This window comes from Symphalangus syndactylus, chromosome 24, assembly GCF_028878055.3.
Source record: "Symphalangus syndactylus isolate Jambi chromosome 24, NHGRI_mSymSyn1-v2.1_pri, whole genome shotgun sequence".
NCBI lineage: Eukaryota > Metazoa > Chordata > Mammalia > Primates > Hylobatidae > Symphalangus > Symphalangus syndactylus.
The window spans coordinates 31,295,846-31,319,300 of NC_072446.2; the positions used below are offsets into that span (position 1 = coordinate 31,295,846).

The 23,455-nt window shown below is 40.9% G+C and overlaps 1 protein-coding gene across 26 annotated transcripts in view; it reads left to right on the top strand.

Annotated features, from left to right (window-relative positions):
* Positions 1–23,455, top strand: part of ZHX3 (zinc fingers and homeoboxes 3) — a 145,026-nt gene that overhangs the window by 68,620 nt on the left and 52,951 nt on the right. The window contains exon 3 of one of the 26 annotated variants that reach the window (XM_055265868.2): positions 518–565. The exons of 24 other annotated variants lie outside the window; for them this stretch is intronic. The gene's annotated coding sequence lies outside the window, so the exon portion shown is untranslated. Of the gene's footprint in view, positions 1–517; positions 566–12,567; positions 15,561–23,455 lie in introns of those variants that run through there. One more of the 26 variants, XM_055265873.2, reaches the window with a different exon arrangement.

The window sequence follows — 23,455 nt, forward strand, 5'->3', positions numbered from 1 at the left end:
TCATTTTTTCAAAATCCTTTTGACCTTTCCAGGCATGAATCTTCCAAACCACCCTGACCTACATTTTATTAAACTCTAGTAGGGTGCCTATACCATGACCTTTAACAAGCTTTTTCTTCCCCTTTTCTGACTTCAAGTCCCCGTTCATCAATGCCACCCTCCCCTTGAAGTCTTCTTTGGTCTTCCTCACTCACTATTATCAGTCTCCCTCGGGTATCGCATGCCCATTGTAGTACCTTTCCTGTAGCACACATTCATTGTAGGCTGCTTTGTGATCTCTCTGTTGACATTGCTTTGTCTACTGCATTATCAGCTCCTCGAGGGGTCAGGGACTTAGGAATTCATCATTATGTCCTCTGAGTATCCAGCATAGTGAATTCGCTAACATCAATTGAGTGTTTACACTGTTTTAGCTACTGTCTAAGCCATATATGTATATATAGCAAAATAATATAAGCAATATAATTGCATTTGTCATAACCCTAGGAGAGTGACATGTATTATTCCTATTTTACAGATGAGGAAACTGAGACACAGCTTAAGAATTTTGCCCAAAGCTTCAAAGGTAATAAGTGGTAGAGTTGGCATTTGAAGCCAAGCAGTCAGGAGTCAGGGCTTCTAGTCATTAGTTGATACTGGAATAATCTGCTGTGATGCCCATGCTCCTTATTGTATGCTATAATGACATAATAACAGCTAGCACTTCTCAAACACCAACTGTGTGGCAGGCACTGAGCTAAGTGCTACATGTTTATTATCTCACTGAGTCCTCACAAAAATCTCATGAGGCACTTGTAATTATTATTCCATAGATGAGGAAACTGAGATGCAGAGGAGCTGGGGTTAAGCAACTTGTACCAGGCAATGCTAGAGTGTGTGCCTAGTAGGTGCTGACAGGTGAATAAGCAAATAGATGAATAACAATAGGGATAGGGTTTGAGAAGGGAATTAACAAGTATTTTTATTTTTATTTTTGCAATATCCCCCTCATGGCATTAAAGTTTTCTTCCTTTCTTCCTTCCCTCCTTCTCTCCTTCCAGTAGAGAAGGGGTCTTGCGATGTTGCCCAGGCTGGTCTCAAACTCTTGGGCTCAAGCAATCCTTCTGCCTTAGCTTCCCAAAGTGCTGGGATTACAGGCATGAGCCATTGCGCCTGGCTGAGAACTAAAAGTATCGAGTACCTTCCAGTTTTTTTCGGTAGGAATTTTTTTCTAACATTTTATTATGAAAAGTTTCAAACATACTGCAAAATTGAAAGATTATTACCATGAACAACCATATACCCACTACCAGTTTTCAGCCACCAATATTTTACTGATTTTGCTTTCCCTCTATCTAGTCATCTGTCATAGTATTTTTGATGCATTCCCCCCTCACTATTTCAGCATGCTTTATTGCTAAGTGGAGGTAATTATTTGTTTATAGGTTTTTTCTTTGGAAGTAAGATGTGTGCATTTTATTGCAGTTAAATCTTAACTGTATATGGACCTGGTTTTGACAAATGAATACACCTATAGAACCCAGTCACCTAGCAGGATATTATCATTACTCAGAAAGTTTCCTCATGTCCCTTCCCAGTCAGTGCCCACCCCTACTCCGCAGAGGAATATCTACTATTTTTATATTGTATATTCATATGCCATCCTGTTCTACCAGAATTTAAAGTGACTCACTCTGGTCCATAAAATACAAGAAGAAGACATAAATGAGAAGTAGATGGAAAAAAGAAACCAAGGTAGGAATATTAAATGGAACCAGGAGACCACCTGGAACTTTTATAAGTAATACATTATTCAGTCCTCACAAAAGATACACATAATTATTTCCATTTTATAGACAAAGAGGCTACAAAGCTATGTAGCTGATAAGTAATAGGGACACTTTTACTCCAAGTCCATACTTTTTTTTTTTTTTTACTGTAGCCCCAAAAACCAAGACAACAGGTAAAATAAAAGCTTATTTTAACTGTGAATGTGGTCTCAAATAATACACACTAAAGTATTTTCAAAATTGTGTTTCCTCTTCTTGTTGGTACTTTGACCATGAGAGATGGCAAGGGTGGGGGCACTGAAATAGTCCTGCAGTCCTTACAAAGTTCCTTAAGGTCAAGGTTGGCTTTGGGTTATCCTGTGTGGCCCTAGAGATGGGATTCTATGTCCTCAGTTATAGAAAAAGAAAACTTTTCTAGGACTGGTGATAAGAGTGAGAAGTCTTGAAATGTCCTGTCGACTGTTAATTAGGACTATAGCAACATCAACAAGGAGGCATCTTATACATAACAGACTCCTGGCCAGAGTTTTCAGTTTTAATGGGATTCGTTTGTTGTGTTAAAGAAAAGATAACATTTTATAAAAGAATTATAAACCTCTAAGAGGGGACCTTAGAAATTTGCCTTCTATATTCTGTGTTGTCTCCTTTATAGTAATATATTGTATATATAAGTAATGGGTGAGGAAGAACTGAAGATTACTTTAGAATTTCTTACTTAAAATGCCAGAAAAGGGATTGGGCATGTTATATGGTAGGAAGGCTGTCACAAGACTGCTGGATAAAGTTAGAGAGAAACTGAAAAATAAAAGAAGATGGGCATGTTAGAGTTAGACTTACTTGGCAGTATAAAATGGAAGACTTTCCTTTTCTGGGCTGTGGCCACCAGCATGGCGGGATGATACCTGGGTTTGGCTCTGTTGGGCCACAGGGGACTAAGACGTACTCACATGGTCTCAGGTGATGGATTAAGAAAACACAGAAACTTAGCTCAGTGGCGAGGCCTAAGAAGACGTAGAGCAATGACTCTGGAAACCACTAGAAGTGAGGCAGGCATCCAGTAGTCCTGCTCTGCTGTCTGTACTGTCTTCTCTCTACCCCCTGTCCCCTATCCCTCTGCTCCCTAACTTCTCATTTCCCACTCCCAGCCCCTCCTCTCTGGATCCCATACCCAAAGTTTGAAAAGAGGACATTTCCTGGTCTTTCAGGCCTTCTGCCCTGTGCCTCTGGTCTTTTGGAGGGTAAGGCAGGTATAGACAGCCAACTCATCAGTAGAAAGATCCACATTAATGGTGGCTAGCAATGATAAAGATTATTTCCTCCTCCCTAGGCAGCAATACAGTTATCTTGAATAGACTGCTTTACTTGGAAAAAACAACATTTTTAAAATTATAAAAGCCATTCTTTCTTATTGTAGATAATCTGAAAAACATAGGAAAGAATAATGAAGATAGTGATATCTTGATATCTTTCCTTTTAGGTATTTATTTAGAAATTGCTTACATACAGTGTAAAGCCATGTTATATATATATATATATATATTATATCACTTTTAGGATATTTATGTATTTATTTATCATGTCTTACATAATCCAAATATTTTTCTGTATCAAAAATGCTAAGCATAATTTAAAATAGGCATTGCTATTCTATTCTATAGACAGTACTCTACTTTTAGCTTAACTATTTTGTTGAATTTGAAGTGAGTTTTTGTGAACAGCATATAGTTGGGTTGTATTTTTATTCTACTCTGCCAGTCTCTGCCTTTTAGCTGGTGTATTTAGATCATTTACCTTTAAGCTAATTATTGACATATTAGAGCTTTAATCTGCCATTTATTATTTACTGTTTCTTTTCTTGTCTTTCTCTTGGTTACTTGAACATTTTGAGAGGTTTTTATCTTGACTTTCTAATAGTTTTTTTTAGTGTATTTCTTTGTATCATTTTCTTAGCAGTTGCTCTGAGTATTACAGTATACCTATGTGACTTACTGTAGTCTACTATGATCAGCATTTTACCGCTTTGAGTGAAATGTGGAAACCTGACTTCCATTCAGGTCCCTTTACATTCCCCCTTTTAATTTTTAATTTTTTTAAGACACAGACTCTTGCTATGTTGCCCAGGGTAGAAGTGAACTTCTGGACTCAAGCAATATTCCTGCTTTTGCCTCCCAAATAGCTGGGACTACAGGAGGATTATATATATATATATATATATATATATATATATATATATATCTCCCCATATTTCTGCCTTTTCTGTTGTTTTCTGTTCCCTTTTGATGCTTCAGAATTCTTTTAATCATTTCCTTTCTGTCTGAAAAACTTCCTTTAACCATAAAAATGTTGTGCCGCTTCCTTCTGGCCTCCATGGTTTTATTTTGTAATTTTGTTATTTTATTATTTTTTACTTTTAATAGAGACGGGGTTTCACCATGTTGGCCAAGCTGGTCTCAAACTCCCAACCTCAAATGATCTGCCTGCCTTGGCCTCCCAAAGTCATGGGATTACAGGCGTGAGCTAGCATGCCCAGCCAGGCCTCCATGGTTTTAGATAAGAAACCTGTTGTCGCTTGAATTGGTGTTCCCTTATAGGTAGTATGTTGTTTTTCTCTGCTTTCAAGAGTTATTCTTTGTCTTTAATTTACAGAAATATAAGTTAGATGTGTCTTGGTGTGGATTTCTTTGAGTTTATCCTATTTGGGATATGTTCACCTTCTGAATCTAGGTTTACATCCTTCAGCAAATTTGGGGAATTTTCAGTCATTATCTTTTTGAATACTCTTTCAGCCCTTCTTTTTATTCTCTCCTGTGACTCTGATAATATGAATATTGGATCTTTTGCTATTGTTTCATAAGTGCTGGAGGTTCTGTCTGTTTTCAGTCCATCTTCATGGTTTTGCCGTGTTGCCGAGGTTGGTCTCGAACTCCTGGCCTCAAATGATTAACCCATCTCGGCCTCCGAAAGTACTGGGATTACAGACGTGAGCTACCACGCCTGGCCAACAGGTGATTTTTTTAAATCTACTTTGGACATTTTGTCTATTAGAGTCTGGGTCCTATTTAAATCTTCCATTTTAGCAGGCAGTCACAGTGTTTAGATTTAGCATGTGAGTTGGGATTTACTCTTGTGATTCCAACGATGATTTACTTTTCAGAGCCTTTGCAGTACTCTTTTGGTCCACTTGGTTTATCTGGTGCTGCCGCGGCTCCCAGTAGTCCCTGTTGGTGCTGTCTGATGGGGGTAAGGAGTTTCCCCAGGGCCATGCTGCCTGATATCTAGGTAGAGGAGGGAGTCTCCATCCTGCTGGGATGAAGCTTGCTTCCTGGGGGCCCTGTAGTCGGGGGAAAAAGTGTTGCCCCAGACTGCTTTATTGTTAGTGGGGTCCTGAGCTATCCCCCTTGTTGGTGCTTCCAGCTGGCCTGGTATTGTCGGCAGAACTCCCATTCAATCCTCTGCTGCCCTCTGTTGCTAGGTTGGGGGTTGGGAAACACCCTCTGCCACCTTCTTCTATTGAGTGGGGGTGTGGTCATAAGATGTGCTGCTATGTTGTTCCTCCAATCCTGGGTCCCTAAGTAATTTACCTTCCTTTTTCTTTCGGACTTCTCCTTTGGTTGCCTTTTGTGTTATTTTCAGGATTTACAGTTGTGCTTACAAGGAGGTGGGGGGAGAAATGGGTTTAGACCATCTTGTCTGAATGGTGACAGGGTTCTATTTAACCATTCATCTTTTGGATGCTAAGATTGTTTTAAATGGTGAGTAGATTAGACTTTGTATTGGAAAACTGGGGGAAGGAGGCCTCCCAATGGCCTTGATATCTGAAAGGCTTTCTTACTCCACAGACTCATGGGCCTGGGCCTGGTTGGCCGCCCAGTGCAGGCTATTACTCATCTGCCTTCCGCTTGCTTGGCTGGTGATGTCAGTTCTTCATGTCTGCTTTAAAGGCAGGCTTTTCTTGTTCTTATGCTCACTGAATAATGCAGTAGTTTGTTGTACTTTTAGCATGGTTAAAACAGATGAACGGTCACTTTTGTAGGGTCTTTTCTTGGCCTATCCTTTTGGTCAATATTGTTTCCCTTTTGGCAAGGGAATTTTGCAATTGATTTTAAATTCAGTCATGCAAATTGTATTTAATTGTGACTTAACTATGAGTTTTTTTTTTAATGTGAACATTTCTGTTTCAGGGCTGCAAAACAATGACCAAGTTTTTCTTATATTAGTGTGAAGAAAGTTTTTAACATTTTCCATTTGTGAATTGAGGAATTTGAGGTCATCTCAGTTCTTCCAAAGTAAATGTGCCTTTAAAAAAATCAGAGTGAGAAATCCTTTATAGTGGAAGTCATGGGTAATTTTGTATAGTTTACAAGAATAGTTTTGCACAAATAATTTCAGGTTAAAATTGCATACTATTTATTCCCACCCATTTCCTTTATTGGCTGTGACACACAGGAATTACGCCCATTGCTTGACTAACCTTTCTGACCTTTTGTTACTTGGCTATAAATTGACTTGGGTCTTTTGCAAAAACACTGTCAGGGGGGAAAAATCTTTTTGTTAGAACCCAGCCAATTCCTGCTTCAGTGGAGAACAGTTTGTTCTCCTGAAGAAATGAGCCAGTTCAGTGAACAGAAAAACATAGCCATAAACTGGCATCGTCAAAAACTGCAAAAGCGATTGCCCACATTCATTCCACAGAGGAGGGAGCTTTATAAAAGAATGAGGTTTTGGGGAGAGAAATACAGTTTTGAGCTCCATGGGCTTTAGGTCAATGTAATTGACTCGTTAGAGTGAGCTATAACCACATAAAAAATTTTTCTTTTCCTGAGCTCTGGCAGCCACCAACATTTTAACATTTTAAACAGGAATATTGTGGAATTCTGCTGCTGCCTGCTTTCAGTCCTCTTGACTGTGTTGTATAGCATGTATCCTCTGCATTTCATCTGATGTTCCCATGAGATTGGAAGCTGCCTCTGTTCAGCAATGCAAACATTTCCCAAGTAACTGCTCTGTGCAAAGCTGAGTGTTGTTATACTTTTAGCAGAGAAGACATTAATAATGGTCAGTGAATTACAAAAAAAAAAAAACCTGAGAAATCATTGTATGACGGGCACAGGTGCAAAGTAGTAGAAAAACGTACAAGACACAGTTCTGGACAGACTGTACCACAGAAGTAGAGGCATTTGAGAGAGGTTTGAAGTCTGTTGAAGAGTTTGCCGAATGGATGAGAAGAGTATTCTTGTCAAAGAGAGGAGTATATGTAAAGCTGAAGAGTGATGACCCAGCATGGGGTTTCAGGTACTATAAGTAGATTTATGCTTGGGTGTAAAGTATAAGGAGGGAAACTAGTAGCAGACAGTGAAACTGGAGAGGCGCAGGGACCTGATACCATGGGCCTCAAATGCCACCTGAAACGGTTAGGAATTTATACTGTAGGCCATGGGAGCTCTGTAAGAGCTTGAAGCAGGGGAATGGCCTAGGCAGAGTTGAGGTAGGAAGATGTGGGTTTGTAAGGAACCGTTCAGAAAGGGTGGGTTGGACCAGACTAAGACAGGACCATGATACTAGGCTGAAGTGGGCAGACTTTGTCCTGCAGGGAATCACTGAAGACTGATATGTGTTCTAGAAAGGCAAATATGGTTGTGATTCAGAGGAGCATACAGGGAGGGCAGAGTGCAGGCAGTGTAGATTGCTGAAGTTACTGCAGAGGTTTACAAGCCACAGGAGAGGGATGGTGCTGCGAAACCTTACTCAGCGTGCAAGTTGGTCACCGGGGAGTGGAGGGGAAGAGGAAGGAGGCAAAAAGCCTGAACCTGCTACTTAATTCTCCTGTTAAAGACACTTAACAGGCACTTAATGCCTGTTAAAGACACTTCCACACAGACTATCTTGTTTAATTTTTATAGTGGGCCCTATCTTGTCTGTATTCAGATGATTTCCATTGTGCAAACGAGAACTGAGGTTTGGGAGGTTCAATACTTTGCCCAAGACCCAAATGACCTACACTAGGAAGTAGCTGAGTCCAGATTAGAACCCAGGTTCATCCAACTCTGAACACAGTGACATGCCACCCTTGACTAGTACTTGCTATAACTAAGCTGCCCAGTATTAAGCAAGTCTCTCAAAATGTGTATGTACTCTTTTTTTTCTTTTTTGAAACAGGTTCTCCCTCTGTCACCCAGGCTGGAGTGCGGTGGTATGATCTTGGCTCACTGCAGCCTCGACCTCCTGGGTTCAGGCAATCCTTCTGTCTCAGCCCTGCCGAGTAGCTGGAACTGCAGGCATGAGGTGCACGCCACAATGCCCAGCTAATTTTTGTCTTTTTGTAGAGACAAGGTTTTGCCATATTGTCCAGGCTGGTCTCAAACTCCTAGACTCAAGCAATCTGCCAGCCTTACCCTCCCATAGTGCCAGGATTACAGGTGTGAGCCACCATGCCCAGCCATGTACATACTCTTTATAAGAGTTCATGTCTATAAATCATAGTACTGCTAATATTTAGATATTAGTTTTTTTTTGTTGTTGTTGTTGTTGTTTTTTTTTCAGATGGAGTCTTGCTCTGTCCCTCAGGCTGGAGTGCAGTGGCACAGTCTCGGCTCACTGCAACCTCCACCTCCTGGGTTCAAGTGATTCTCCTGCTTCGGCCTTCCGAGTAGCTGGGATTACAGGCATGTGCCACGACGCCTGGCTAATTTTTGTATTTTTAGTAGAGATGGGGTTTCCTCATGTTGGCCAGGCTGGTCTTAAACTCCTGACCTCAAGTGTTCCACCCGCCTCAGCCTCCCAAAGTGCTGGGATTACAGGTGTGAGCCACTGCACCTGGCCTAGGTATTAGTATTAATGCTAATACAATTAATATTTCAAAAGCCTGGATTTTTTTCTTCTTAACCTATTACCCTATGAAAACATCAGCTGTATCATTTTATTTGTTAAAATCTCACCATTTTAGAAGAATTGGTTTAGGAGAAAGCCCAACCAAATTGGCAAAAAGTATGTGTGAGTGAGTATGCTTAAATAAATGTAATTTTAAAATGTTCAAGGTGTGTGTATGTGTGCGTAACAATTCACATTAGAATAACAGACTATGGCTTTCAGAAATTAGAGAACTTTTTAGGACTGACATGAACTTAATGTAAGTTTTAGTAAATGTGTGCTTTAATAGGTCTCAGAAAACATACCTTTTAGTATTATATCTGAAGAAGAGGCTTACTAAGCAAAAACCATCTTCAGTGAAGTCCCAGGAGAAATGAATGATTCTCTTTATGCAGCATTCATTCTACCATCATGAGGTCATGGAGTCTGGGGTTAGGGCCTAGGAAACGAGATGCAAAAGAACCAGAAACAAACCTGGCCTACTCTATATCAAAAATGTATTCCTGGTTAATGGATCAGCTCCTAGTTAGTTACCAAGGGGAAGTACTGTTCCATTTGATATTGGAGACTTGAGGTTCCAGCATTGAAGGCTGTAATTATGGAATGTTGCAAGCTGTCTCTTCATCATCTCACATTTTCACCCTTTCCTTGCTTGCTGCTTCTCAAACTGGTACCAGAAATAATGAGTTTCCAAGGTAGAAAAGTGCAGGAAATGTGGGTAAAGTATCTCAATCTTAAGATTACTGTATTATTATCTTTGTGGCATCACTGGTAGAAATTGCTAGGTTTTTAAGAAAAAATTAAGGTCTAATGTAACTGAGCTGTGGAGCTGTAGCACGCTTCCCTGCCCAAACAGTTGGAATTATATATAGCACAGGAAAAGAAAGACTGCCCTGCTTTCCTCTAGTGGCTGCTGAGCATAGGAGCAGAGCAGGAGAGGCAGTTATGTAACTGCGTGTGCTCATTAGTTCGGCTGTAAATTCACACAGCTGGGCCTCCGCGGGTCCTTTGTTCACGTCAGTGTTAACTCTTGCTCCCTTCTTTGTATCACTGGGGCCTGTGCCTGGCACATAAGGAAATGCTAGAGTCACAGAACTCAAAATACAGCCCCTGACAGTCTAATCTTGCAGAGCAAACAGACAAGCAGGCAGCTACAGCTTGCATGGGGCAAGAGGCTGTGGGTGCTGAAGTGTGAGGAGGCACAGCATGGAGGAGTCTGCCAAACAAGCCCGGAGCCCCTGGCCACGCTGGGAGGCCCCTCAGTCTGTGAAGATGCCTCTGAACTTCACTTTCCTTCTCTATAGAAAGGAGCTTGTTATAACTACTTCATACATAGGTATTACATGATGCTGTGAAAATTGAAGGTGGTGACTCATGCAATGTGCCTTGCCCAGAATTGACACTCAGTGGGCATTTTGTAAACATTTACTTGTAGGCCCCTTCCCTTTCCTCAACCCCCATCCCCAGCCTCAGCTTTACTTTGCTTTCTTTTTACTGGGAAACATGGTCCTTTTTGTGAACACTGTCAGTAGATCTCTTTTGAACCTCAGAATTCTCTCATCTTTACTCCCTTCTTTTCTTTCCTTCCTCCCTCCCAGAACTAAGTATCCCAACTCCTTTTGCTTTTCCTGGGCCAAAACCCTTCCAAGGGTGAGAGGTGAGGGAATAGGAGACGGCCCAAGAAGGTAAGGATGGCACTGCAGTCACAGACACAACACACATCAGTATTTCTCCTTATTCAGTTCCCCTCCAATCCTCCCAAATAGGCGTGGGAATTCCAGGTTCATTATGACTATTCTATTAGCATTCCCCCTGGTTGTCTTCTCTTTCTTTGATTTACTGAAAGGAGAAAGAGAGTAAGGGTTTTTCTGTTCCAAGCTGCCTGGGTCTAGAATCCATCCTCTCCACTTATAAATATCCTACTCCCAATCAGGGTCCTACTGGACATTTATCAAAGGGCCCTCATCATGAGATCTCATTTGCTTCCATTTGTCTTTTTTTAAATATGTGTTTTTCAAAAAATAGATACAGGGCCTTCCTTACTCTATTGCCCAGGCTAGTCTTGAACTCCTGGGCTCAAGTGATCCTGTTGGCTCAGCCTCCCAAAGTGGTAGGATTACAGGCGTGAGCTACTGTGCCTGGCCCTCCGTTTGCTTTAAGGTAGTCAGAGTCCATACCTGAGGGAGTTGCTGAGAGGACTTGAGTCACACATCTGTCCCTCTTTCCTATCTGGTTCATGGCTTCCTGTTCTTAATCTGCACCTCCCCAGCCTCCACATTTAGCCAATCCCCAGTTTGTGGCACATCTTCACCAAAGGCACTGGTTCTCAACTAGGGATGACTGTCCCCTAGGGGATATTTGGCAGTGTCTGGAGACTTTTTGGTTGTCATGACCTGGGGACAGTGTGCTCTACTGGGATCTAGTGGGCATCTAGTCAGGGATGTTACTAAATATCCTGCAATTTACAAGACAACCCCCCAGCACATAGAATTATCTAGTCCTAAATGTCAATAAAAAGATTGAGAAACCCTGATGTAAGGGGTGGTCCACGAATCCCTTTGTGTTTGCCTGCTTCCAACTGTGTGTTTAAGAGCTTTTGTTAACCTCAAAAGCATCTCCTCCCCAGTGGATGGCTTCACATCTCTTAAGTTTTCCTTTATCCTCACCCCAGTCAGAGTTGATCCTCACCATAGGGTTTCTAAACTGCTTGTGTCCATTCATTGCAGCACTTACCACATTTGCCTTCTAATAGCCCCCTTTAACATGATATATTCTTTCTCCTTTGAGAGTAGAGTAAGAGCTTGAGTATGAGGATGACCATTGAAATCCCATGTATTGTTATTATAATAATAATTTTATAAGGCCCCAAACCTCAGCACTAGGGGGGTCAGTGGCACCTAGTGGAGTCAGCCCAGAACGTACTGTCAGGAGATTCAGTCTGGTATCCAACTATGATTGTCCAGCTCTGTAACAAAGGATATAACTTTCCTGAGCTTTATTTAGCTTCCACATAGGTAAGGCAGAAATATCCATTTCCTAAGATTGTTTGAGTCAGTGAGATGTTAGTATAGAACCTGGTCCATAGTGGTTATTCAAATATGGATTGAATCGGGAAAATGAAGCCAAGGTTCCAGATGTGACCCTGATAATAATTGGCTCATGGGGAAAAATGGAACTGTTTCTTATTACCTTGATAGTGGCAATCTTAATTCCAGGCAGCCATGTCACCATTACACTTCTTGAGAATGAAGAGAAGCCCTATTGATGCTGGGCTGGTAGCACATCCTATTCACTGAGGAATTACTAGAAAGTGTTGGTGCTTTCTCCTAATTTCATGGAAGCAAAGGGAAATCCCATACACTTCTGAGTACCCATTATTTTATAGAGGAAATATTTCTCCCTCTCTTGGAGCACTGGGAACCTAGAAGCATACCCTGAAGGTTGGGAGGTCTGCCCCGACCTGGGTACCCAGAAGTCTGCTGCTTTGTAAAGGGACTGCTGAGGCATGAGAGGGACACCACATCCACTTAGACCCATGACTTTCTGGTACATGGAGACATGCACAGAGGAAGTGGTATTACATTTTGTTCAGACATTATAAGACATCTAGCTTTTTCCACCAAGCTAAAAGTTTAGTGACAATTGATCCTGTGGGCAAAGACAATTGCCATATGCTCTTAGGGATAGGGTTATAAAAATCATTTAATTATTAAACAATGGAAGTACTATCTAGTATTTGGCCAGAGGATTTCAAACTTCCTCCATATATGGCCTTATCTCTAGAACAGAATAAAAGTCTGTCCACATCAGGGAAAGAGCTGATTCCATCCTTGGAGATAACTTTGAAAGGTCTTAAGGCCTGTCGAAACGTCGTTGGTTTTCCATTCTGTCAGTGGCTAAAGACATAGTACACTAGTAGGTCATAGGTCAGAGGCCAGCACACAGATTGTGATGATCAGTTAGGCATCAGTGTTGACAGGGTTCACAAAGCTAACAGCTGTGTATGTGGCTCCTCCTCACCCTATTTGCATTATTTGATTTCTCCTAAGCTACTTTATTCCACATCTCAGGGCTTAGCTCTTCACTGTAAATATACTCTTTCTACTGCTCACCCTTAATGGATGTTTGTGTTTTCTTGTCAGCCAGATGTGCTGTGGTTAAGAATCTAGGCTTTAGAATTGGGAATACCTGGCTTTGAATCCTAGCTGTTGCCTGTTGCATGTGTGACTGAGTCAAGTGACTTAGCCATTCAAGCCTTGGTTTCCCAATTTGGAAAATCAAGTTGATATTTAGCTCATAGGGTTATTGTGAGGATCAAATTAAATGAGAAAATAAATGTAAAGCACAGTGCCTGACATCCTATAATTTTATCCAGTTGATGGTAGTAGTAGTTGTTACACTTCTTGAGGGCAGAGACACTATAGTTTTGAACTCTTCCTCCTTGTACCCTGTCTCTTAGAGCTGAGCATCTAGTAGCACTCAAATATTTTAAAATTTGAAATAATGACAGGTACACACATGTACATACACACACACACTCCTAGAGGATAATCTGATAATAATTTAAAACACTCTAGAGGTCATGATTTTAAAGTGTTTGAGCTTACTTTTATAAATATGATACATAAGGGGTCTAACTTGTGGATTGGAAGAATATTGTTAAAATGTTCATACTACCCAAAGCAATCTACAGAGTCAATGCAATCTCTATCAAAATATGAATGACATTCTTCACAGAAATAGAGAAAACAATTCAAAAATTTATATTGGAACCACAAACAACCCAGAATAACCAAAGCTATCCAGAGCAAAAAGAACAAAACTGGAAGAATCACATTACCTAACTTCAAATTATACACAGAGTTATAGTAACCAAAACAGCATGATATTGGCATAAAAACAGACACATAGACCCATGAAACAGAAGTGGGCAAAGATTTCTTGAGTAATACCTGGACAAGCACAGGCAACCAAAGCAAAAATGAACAAATGGAATCACATCAAGTTAAAAAGCTTCTGCACAGCAAGGGGAACAATTAATAAAGTGAAGGGACAACCTACAACATGGGAGAAAATATTTGCAAACTACCTTTCTGACAAGGGATTAATAATCAGAATATATAAAGAGCTCAAACAACTCGATAGGAAAAAAATCTAATCCATTAAAAATGGGCAAGGGATTTGAATAGACATTTCTCAGAAGAAGACATACAAATGGCAAACAGGCATAGGAAAAAGTACTCAGCATCATTTATCAGAGAAATGCAAATCAAAACTACAATGAGATATCACCTCACCCCAGTTAAAATGACCTTTATCCAAAAGGCAGGCAATAAATAACAAATGCTGGTGAGGATATGGAGAAGAGGGACACCTTGTACACTGTTGGTGGGAATGTAATTTCTCACAGTGGAGAACAGTTTGGAGGTTCCTCTAAAAACTAAAAATAGAGCTATCATAAGATCCAGCCATCCCACTGCTGGGTATATACCCCCAAAAAAGGAAATTAGTATATCAAAGAGATACCTGCACGCTCATGTTTGTTGTAGCACTATTCACAATAGCCAAGATTTGGAAGCAACCTATGTGCCCATCAGCAGATGAATGGATGAAGAAAAATGTGGTACATTTACACAATGAAGTACTATTCAACCATAAAAAAGAATGAGATCCTGTCATTTGCAACAACATGGATAGAACTGGAGGTCATTATGTTAAGTGAAATAAGCCAGGAGCAGAAAGACAAACTTTGCGTGTTCTCAGTTACTTGTTGGAGCTAAAAATTAAAAGAATTGAACTCATCGAGATACAGAGTAGAAGGATGGTTACCAGAGGCTGGGAAAGGTAGTAGGGTGGGTGACGGGGGGGAAATAGGGATGGTTCGTGGGTACAAAAAAATTGAATAAGACCTAGTATTTGCCAGCACAACAGGGTGACTATTGTAGAAAATAATCGTACATTTACAAGTAACAGTATGATTCAAAGGATAAATACTTGAGGCGATGAATTCCTCATTTACCCTGATGTGATTATTATGCATCGCATGCCTGTACCAAAATATCTCATGTAACCCATAAATATATACACCTACCATGTACCTACAAAAATAAACATTAAAAAAGGGGTTCTAAGATACGTGAGTTACTACTCTTTGCAGTAAGTTCGATGATTTGAAGGGAAAGCATCTGAGCTATGTCATCTCAGCCTTCTGCCAAAATAACTTCACTTGATTGTGATTTACTGTCCCTTGCTCTGCCTTCTGGAGGATCCATATAGGAATGGCCTATTGACCAGCCTGGCCAACATGGCAAAACCCCGCATCTCTACTAAAAAATACAAAAATTAGCCTGGTGTGGTGGCACGCACATGCAGTTACAGCTACTTGGAAGGCTGAGGCAGGAGAATCGCTTAAACCTGGGAGGCAGAAGTTACGGTGAGCTGAGATGGCGCCACTGCACTCCAGCCTGGGCAACAGAGCAAGACTCTGTCTCAAAAAAAAAAAAAAAAAAAAAAAAAAAAGGAATGGCCTATTGAGTGTGACTACATCTTTCCAAACTAAGCCTCCTGCTTTACCTATTTTCTCTTAAACACAGTTCCAAAACATTCTTCGCCTTGGGTTTCCCTTCAAAAGAATTTATCTCTGTATAAGAATAAACATTTGTCTTTGTTAAATGATAAAAATAGTGTCACTTAAAATACATTTCCATATTTGCCCTTGATACTGGAAATCACAGGGTCAAATTCAGTGCCAGGTGAAGGGTGGAGGACATTCTAATTGTTCCCCTTCTCACAATGTTTCTTCTCCCTCCCTCCCTAGTCCCTTCCATAGGAAACAGGGAGTGTTTGTTTCTGTCGTCTGGTAGAAGAGGGATTGGTCCCACCCCCAGCTCCAGGGATGGATCTTGATTGTTTAAGCCCAGTCAGGTAAACCCCACACCTGTTGTACAGTGATTAACCCAGTGGCAGTCATGCTAAGAGGTTTGTTCATGGCTGGGCATGTGACCTGTGCAGGCCACCAGCATGCTTGCTGAGGACTTTGGGAAGAAGCCTCTTCTGTCTTCTGATAGACCCTCCAAGACGGCCCTCTCTCTGTGTCCTCCTGGATGTTTGGGACATGAACCTTGGGGCTGCTGGAGTTATCTTGCTGTCACAAGGGAAGCTACCCCTAGGATGTGGTTAACGAAGTAGAAAGAAAGAAAATAGGCCCTTGTTGGCCAGGCGCGGTGGCTCACGCCTGCAATACCAGCACTTTGGGAGGCCAAGGTGGGCGGATCACGAGGTCAGGAGATCGAGACCATCCTGGCTAACATGGTGAAACCCCGTCTCTACTAAAAATGCAAAAAAAAAAAAAAAAAATTAATGGGGCATGGTGGTGGGTGCCTATAGCCCCAGCTACTCGGGAGGCTGAGGCAGGAGAATGGCGTGAACCCGGGAGGCGGAGCTTGCAGTGAGCTGAGATCGTGCCACTGCACTCCAGCCTGGGCGATAGAGCAAGACTCCGTCTCCCTCCCCCAACCAAAAAAAAAAAAAAAAGCCCTTGTTTTCATCATAGAGCAACTGACTCAAACTCAACCTGAAGCCGCTGAACTTTCCATTTGCATGTGCCAGCAAACCACCTCTATTATGTAAGCCCTTTCAAATTAGGTTTCTTACTTGCATCTTAGAATCCAAATGGTGCTTGATACATTTCCTTATATTTTGTGTATTTTAGTGATTCTAACTCGTGGACCAAGACCCTACCTTGGAGGCTGGGGAACGGGTTGGAAGGGCTCTATTTTGGCAAGGAATGGATTGTTTATGTGAGCATATTTCTGCAAAGTAAGGAAATGTCTTGCCTATATATGTATTAATATTTTTCAAATTTATGCTGTTTTGGTGAAATATAAATTTAGATAAAAATACTGAATTTGTAGGTTTTTATCCTGTATTTTTCACAATGAGATGTTAGAAGCATCATGTAAATTTGTCCAAAAAGATTTTGTTTTTTGCAGAAATTTTTGACTTGAGGAAGAAGCTCTTGCTTAGATAGATGTTTCCACCCTCTGTCCCTCTTTCGTTTCCTTCTTTCTTCTCTTCTCCCACCTTCACTCCCTGCTCCCTTCCTTTTTTTTCCCTCTTAGTCTCTGTTATTACCGTTTTCCTTCTGTTGAGTCTTGTTACTCAAACTCTGTTAGAAAGATTTGAGATATAAATTCTAATTAATTTTATTTGGATGCCTATGTTAAGCTTCATTTAACTTTTCAGATCCTGCATCTATGAGTTCGACATAAATGCAAACAAATAATGGGTATTGAGTGCTTTAATAGCAAGGGACCCAAACTAAAGTTCATTCTCCATGCAACAAATTGGGTGTTGGATGGGAATGCTTATAATGATTGACCCCTATTTTTTGGTAGTAAGCAAGAAACTACAGGTAAAGTGTAATTGATGTATTTAACAAGTGCTCACTGTGTGCACATCGCCATTAGTGTAGCTGAGCAGTGCAGCACTGAACCCTTACCTCAAAGATCTTATAGTTTATTGGAGAGAAGAGACATGTACACCAGATACTGTGTAAGCCAGGGCTGTGTTTTATAAGGGAATATGTAAGTTGACATTCTGGAACCTCTTTCTTAGAATTATCCTACCAGAAGAGCCCTCTAGAACCTTGTGTTTAATAAATATTGATCACCGCCATTATAAAATATGCTGTTTGTTAATAAAACATTTTCTTTTTTTATTATACTTTAAGTTTTAGGGTACATGTGCACAACGTGCAGGTTTGTTACATATATATACGTGTGCCATGTTGGTGTGCTGCATCCATTAACTCTTCATTTAACATTAAGTATATCTCCTAATGCTATCCCTCCCACCTCCCTCTACCCCACAACAGGCCCTGGTGTGTGATGTTCCCCTTCCTGTGTCCATGTGTTCTCATTGTTCAGTTCTCACCTATGAGTGAGAACATGTGGTGTTTGGTTTTTTGTCCTTGCGATAGTTTGCTGAGAATGATGGTTTCCAGCTTCATCCATGTCCCTACAAAGAACATGAACTCATCATTTTTTATGGCTGCATAGTATTCCATGGTGTATATGTGCCACATTTTCTTAATCCAGTCTATGATTGTTGGACATGTGGGTTGGTTCCAAGTCTTTGCTATTGTGAATAGTGCTGCAATAAACATACGTGTGCATGTGTCTTTATAGCAGCATGTTTTATAATCCTTTGGGTATATACCCGGTAATGGGATGGCTGGGTCAAATGGCATTTTTAGTTCTAGATCCCTGAGGAATCGCCACACTGACTTCCACAATGGTTGAACTAGTTTACAGTCCCACCAACAGTGTAAAAGTGTTCCTATTTCTCCACATCCTCTCCAGCACCTGTTGTTTCCTGACTTTTTAATGATGGCCATTCTAACTGGTGTGAGATGGTACCTCATTGTGGTTTTGATTTGCATTTCTCTGATGGCCAGTGATGATGAGCATTTTTTCATGTGTCTTTTGGCTGCATAAATGTCTTCTTTTGAGAAGTGTCTGTTCATATCCTTTGCCCACTTTTTGATTGGGGGGGTTGTTTTTTTCTTGTAAATTTGTTTGAGTTCATTGTAGATTCTGGATATTAGCCCTTTGTCAGATGAGTAGATTGCAAAAATTGTCTCCCATTGTGTAGGTTGCCTGTTCACTCTGATGGTAGTTTCTTTTGCTGTGCAGAAGCTCTTTAGTTTAATTAGATCCCATTTGTTAATTTTGGCTTTTGTTGCCATTGCTTTTGGTGTTTTAGACATGAAGTCCTTGCCCATGCCTATGTCCTGAATGGTATTGCCTAGGTTTTCTTCTAGGGTTTTTATGGTTTTAGGTCTAACATTTAAGTCTTTAATCCATCTTGAATTAATTTTTGTATAAGGTGTAAGGAAGGGATCCAGTTTCAGCTTTCTACATATGGCTGGCCAGTTTTCCCAGCACCATTTATTAAATAGGGAATCCTTTCCCCATTTCTTGTTTTTGTCAGGTTTGTCAAAGATCAGATAGTTGTAGATATGTGGCATTATTTCTGAGGGCTCTGTTCTGTTCCATTGGTCTATATCCCTGTTTTGGTACCAGTACCATGCTGTTTTGGTTACTGTAGCTTTGTAGTATAGTTTGAAGTCAGGTAGCGTGATGCCTCCAGCTTTGTTCTTTTGGCTTAGGATTGACTTGGTGATGCGGGCTCTTTTTTGGTTCCATATGAACTTTAAAGTAGTTTTTTCCAATTCTGTGAAGAAAGTCATTGGTAGTTTGATGGGGATGGCATTGAATCTATAAATTACCTTGGGCAGTATGGCCATCTTCACGATATTGATTCTTCCAACCCATGAGCATGGAATGTTCTTCCATTTGTTTGTATCCTCTTTTATTTCATTGAGCAGTGGTTTGTAGTTCTCCTTGAAGAGGTCCTTCACTTCCTTTGTAAGTTGGATTCCTAGGTATTTTATTCTCTTTGAAGCAATTGTGAATGGGAGTTCACTCATGATTTGGCTCTCTGTTTGTCTGTTATTGGTGTACAAGAATGCTTGTGATTTTTGCACATTGATTTTGTATCCTGAGACTTTGCTGAAGTTGCCTATTAGCTTAAGGAGGTTTTGGGCTGAGATAATGGGGCTTTCTAGATATACAATCATGTCATCTGCAAACAGGGACAATTTGACTTCCTCATTTCCTAATCGAATACCCTTTATTTCCTTCTCCTGCCTGATTGCCCTGGCCAGAACTTCCAACACTATGTTGAATAGGAGTGGTGAGAGAGGGCATTCCTGTCTTGTGCCAGTTTTCAAAGGGAATGCTTCCAGTTTTTGCCCATTCAGTATGATATTGGCTGTGGGTTTGTCATAAATAGCTCTTGTTATTTTGAGATATGTCCCATCAATACCTAATTTATTTGAGAGTTTTTGGCATGAAGGGTTGTTGAATTTTGTCAGAGGCCTTTTCTGCATCTATCGAGATAATCATGTGGTTTTTGTCTTTGGTTCTGTTTATATGATGGATTATGTTTATTGATTTGCATATGTTGAACCAGCCTTGCATCCCAGGGCTGAAGCCAACTTGGTCGTGGTGGATAAGCTTTTTGATGTGCTGCTGGATTCAGTTTGCCAGCATTGAGGATTTTTGCATCAATGTTCATCAGGGATATTGGTCTAAAATTCTCTTTTTTTGTTGTGTCTCTGCCAGGCTTTGGTATCAGGATAATAAAACATATTTTCTATTCTACCTTTTTCTTGGCCATTTTTTTTTTTAGCTATACACAGCCTTTTTGTTTGTTTGTTTTGTTGTTGTTGTTGTTTGTCGTAGAACCAACATTTTGGCACTACCCCCCTACTCCCAGCCATGTGTGCACATACATGGCACACACTGAGTTTGCTGCAAGTACAGCGTTACAGTAATTCAAAATTATAACTGTCTCTCATGGAAAAGAGGCTGCCCGCTGGTTTGGCATGGGGATAAGTGAACTAGCTGAACTGTACTCATTTCCTACTAAACAACGTATAGCTGAATGCAAGTGAGAGAGATTTACAAGGACAACCTTGAACTATCTCCCAGTTTGTTCAAAACAAAACCAAAGAAACTTACCAACTCTGGTATTTCATGTCAGCAGTGACAAAGGCTTACTGAACTCCCCAGTAGGTGCCTGGCCCTACATGCTGCTTCTAGAATGCCAGCGGGAAGGCCAGGCCGAGCAGCCAGCTGGCTGTGGAGCCCTTATTCTAAGACTATGCTGCCACTTTCTTGTGACACTGGAGTCAAAAGCAAAAAGGGGCTTGCAGCCAGTAACCAAAGGGCTGTATTCAAGCAGTGACCTATTTTTACACTGTAATCGGGTTGGGTTTCTCTTTTTCCCTCGCGAGGCAATAATCTCAAATTCTTCTGAGTGCTCAAGAAGCCAGTTCCCTGTTACCTCTTTGGCTTGGTTGTTTTTCACTTTGACGTAGGTCACTCTTAACTTGAGGACAGGAATATCTGTCCCTTTTCCCTGATTTGAGGGTAGGAGTTGGTTTATGTGTATAAAACGGAGAGATGGGAAAACATGAACCAAGGTAAGGATAGATGGCTTCTGAGGAGGAGCAAAACCAGGTGAACTAGATAGAGAAAGGTATTTGGGATCATAGGTCCAGGGTTCTGCCCTTTCAAACCCTAATCACACATATGAACTAATTACTTAGCTTAGTCATCAAATTTTGCTTGTGCTTCATATGTGCTGGGTGTCAGAGGCATAGAAATAAAAAGGTAGAGCTCTTGCTTCAGCCCACAGTCTTGTGGGGGAGGAATCTTGTACCCACAATTACAGTGCAGTGCCACCAGTTCAACAGGGGAGTTGGGCCCAAGTGAGGCTGTTAGATGTTGCTGGGGAGGGGGCATAAGAAGGGTATCAGAGGAATTCCTCCTGAGCTTCTTAGTCAGACCCTTTGCTACTCCAGCCTGTCTCACTTCCATCAGATCAGTGCCTAGTCTGTATTGGGTTTTTTGTTTGCTTGTTTGTTGTCATTTAGGTCTGTGCTATGTATAATCTGCAAGGGTCAGTTCTTCAGGTGGGATTTTCGTGTCTCTTCAAGGAGACCTTTGGGACCGGAGGACAGTGTGCCACGTAGCACCATTCTCCAAAAGGTGACATGTCTTGGGACCTTTATGCCTAGGATGTTACATATTCCTGTCTCGTCTGCCTGGACAACTTCTTTTCATCCTTTAAGACTTGTTTTTAGCAAAAGTCCTGCTCTCACAGGATATAAGTTCTGCTCTGATGTCTTGATAGTTCTTGTCTGCTGTCTCCATTGCCTTTTTCCTCTCTTCTTAGCATGTAAAGCCTTGAGCTTCAATTCATGCTTCAACTGATCTATTTACACCCATATCTATCTATGTTCCCCTACTGCACTGTGAATCTCAGACACAGGGCATATGTTTTATTCACCTAGGACATACCAGTTGCTTAGCAATGGTGAGTCACATGAAGGAAGTATATGTATCATGTGAATGAAGTTCCCATCTGGCACCAAGATGGCTAAAGATACTGAGAGGGCTGTAAAAGATTCTTGATTGGGTCTCAAACTTTTTGAGCTCATTGAATGTCTTTTGTACTTAAAAGGATATGAGGAAGGTTTTGCAGCATAAAGCCTAGGAGGATGTAAAAAGTGGCCGGCTGGGATTTGGGAGACAGAGATCAGTAAAGAAGGGTGTATACACCACAACATAGCAGGGAGAATGTCTAAGGGAACACCCCCATTTAGGTGTTGCTTAACTTTTATATGTAATATACTCCAGAACACAGGGCAAAATTCACATTATCTGGCAGATATTATCATGTCTCAGCATGGCATGGTCATGTGCCAGCTAGTTGTATCAGAGTCTGAATTCAGCATTCAAAAGGTGATTGGGAAGTATCCAAGTTTGCTATAGGCAGAAGTTGAGGTTGCTTGTGTAACAGGTTTCCTGGTACCTCCTGGTAACAGGGAGAAATGCATCGTAGGTGCTTGATAAAGATGGATGTAGTGATTAAACAAACCCTAAGACCAGCCTTGTCTAAGTTTCTCCTGATTCTGTCATGGTTTGGACCTTACATTTTGAAAAATACTGATACATATCAAGAATTTTCTGGCCGGGCACGGTGGCTTACGCCTGTAATCCCAGCACTTTGGGAGGCCGAGGTGGGCGGATCACGAGGTCAGGAGATCGAGACCATCCTGCTAACATGGTGAAACCCCATCTCTACTAAAAAATACAAAAAATTAGCTGGGTGAGGTGGCGGGCGCCTGTAGTCCCAGCTACTCAGGAGGCTGAGGCAGGAGAATGGCGTGAACCCGGGAGGCGGAGCTTGCAGTGAGCCGAGATTGTGCCACTGCACTCCAGCCTGGACGACAGCGAGACTCCGTCTCAAAAAAAAAAAAAAAATTTTCCTAGATTAAAAGACAGCTATGTACACCAGAGGGTGCTGTGTTTCAATTTTCATATCTCTTTCTTTTCCACTCCTGTGGTTGTATGCTACGTGATTCATTTGAGGACTAGCCAGTTGAGAATTTGCCCTCAACAAAGGACTGTTGAAGACCTGAACACACCCTACCCACTTACTGCTTTCCCAGCATAACAGATGAGTTCAGACATGGCTACACCACATACTCCCCAGGTCTGCTTTGCTGTATACTAGTTCTTAACCATTGAGTTTTTTGTTTAAAACTAGACCTTTTTTTTTTTTTTTAATGCTGCAGCTTAAGTCCATTTTCAATATTCTTTCTTTGAAAATGGAGACCATCTGGTCATCATCCTCTGTATAATAACAATGATTGAAAATGGTTATTAAGTCACCCTTCGGCCTTTTCTCTTGCCTAGGCAAAATTGTCTTCGTTTCTGTGGCCATTACCCATAAATCTCATTTTCCAACCCTTTAATCATCTTGGTGGCTTCCTTTGAAAACAACTTCAAAGGCTGTTTCACTGCCTCTATTTTGGTGGGGTCTGGGCTGTCAGCGTTTAATGGATACGGAATGTGGTTGTTTTAACCGTCTAGTTTCCATAGATAGTTTCCACATCTCCAGGCCAATCACTGTCATTAACCATTAGGAGCTGCTTTACCATCTTTTCATTGTGATATACTTTATAAATATTATTGATTAATGTGTTGCTTTGAAAATACAAATTTTAGCTTGTGAATAATTTTAGCTATTGGCTGATAGAATTTTACAGCCTCATTTATGGCATTTGAGGTTCTTTACTAAGCTATTTGATTGTAAGTGAATATGTTATCTCTTATTAGAGGATATATTAATTGTGTTTTATTCATTTATTAACTTAACATCTCTGATTGCCTGCCATGTGT